Raw genomic sequence first — 1,068 nt, 5'->3', positions numbered from 1 at the left:
ATGTATGGTGATTAACATAACATAATAAAAAAAAGAGAGAGAGAAAAAAAGAAAGAAGCATCTTAGGAGTAGATCTTCCAACTCCAGCTGTTCCAGTCTTAGCCACACAAGTCATTGCTGCTCTAGATCTCACCGGGCGGAGAAAAACCAATGCTGCTGCGGTCTGCCTGAATTCCTGACCCACAGAATCCACGAGCATAATAAAATGGTGGTTGTTCTAGAACATCACGTTTTGGGATGGCTGGTTACCTAGTGACAGGCAACAGGAACAGACAGAGATAGTCCTGTTACCTGGTATATTCATGTTCTCATGGTAAGGATGGAATAGAGAGGGGCAAGATTAGGGGCAGGAAGACAAGGCTTTTGCAGTAGTCCACAGGAGAAATAAGGGCTAAAGTAAGGAGGGGCAGAGCCCAACTGAGACATAGTCAGGCTCAACACTTCTGCCCCACTGGCCAGTGTCAAGAGCATAAAGCATAGGAGACAGGAGCAGAAGGTGTACGGCAGGGACCCTCGTACGTATTATGAATGCACGTCTCCTTTGGCGGATCTCAGCTTTTTCCTGTGTGTGCAGAGTCGGCTTTCTTACCCCAGGCTGTGATTACATGGTTTAGTTCCACAAACGGGAGGCCCTGACTGTTAGGCTGTAGATTACATTAATCAATGCATTTTGTTTTATCTTACATGCTTACTTAAAAGCCTCTTCTACTTAGAAAGAAAATATATGCAAAGTAATGTACAAATCAGCAGAGCCTTGCCATCTTTTTAAGCTGAGTCCTTGGACCCCGTCAGTGAACAAAGAGGCCCCTGGCTGAGCTGGGTCAGTCTACAGCAATCAGTCTCTGTGGGATCACCCTCCCTGCAACCGGACAGGGAGGTGGCTGGGAAGGACGCTGCGTCCAGAACAACAGAAAGATAAAGAAAAATTGTTCACAGACATCTCGCTAACATGTTTCAAGATATACCAGGCCCAGACTGTCGAACAATATGTGCAGTAAGGTATAGTTGACGTTCTAAAAAAGATATGCATGTGTGAATATGTAGAAACAAAAGACCAGAAGCCTATGA

Source organism: Leptonychotes weddellii, chromosome 6, assembly GCF_054177405.1.
Source record: "Leptonychotes weddellii isolate Sample4059 chromosome 6, ASM5417740v2, whole genome shotgun sequence".
In the NCBI taxonomy this organism is placed as follows: domain Eukaryota; kingdom Metazoa; phylum Chordata; class Mammalia; order Carnivora; family Phocidae; genus Leptonychotes; species Leptonychotes weddellii.
This window is presented reverse-complemented; position numbering follows the sequence as displayed.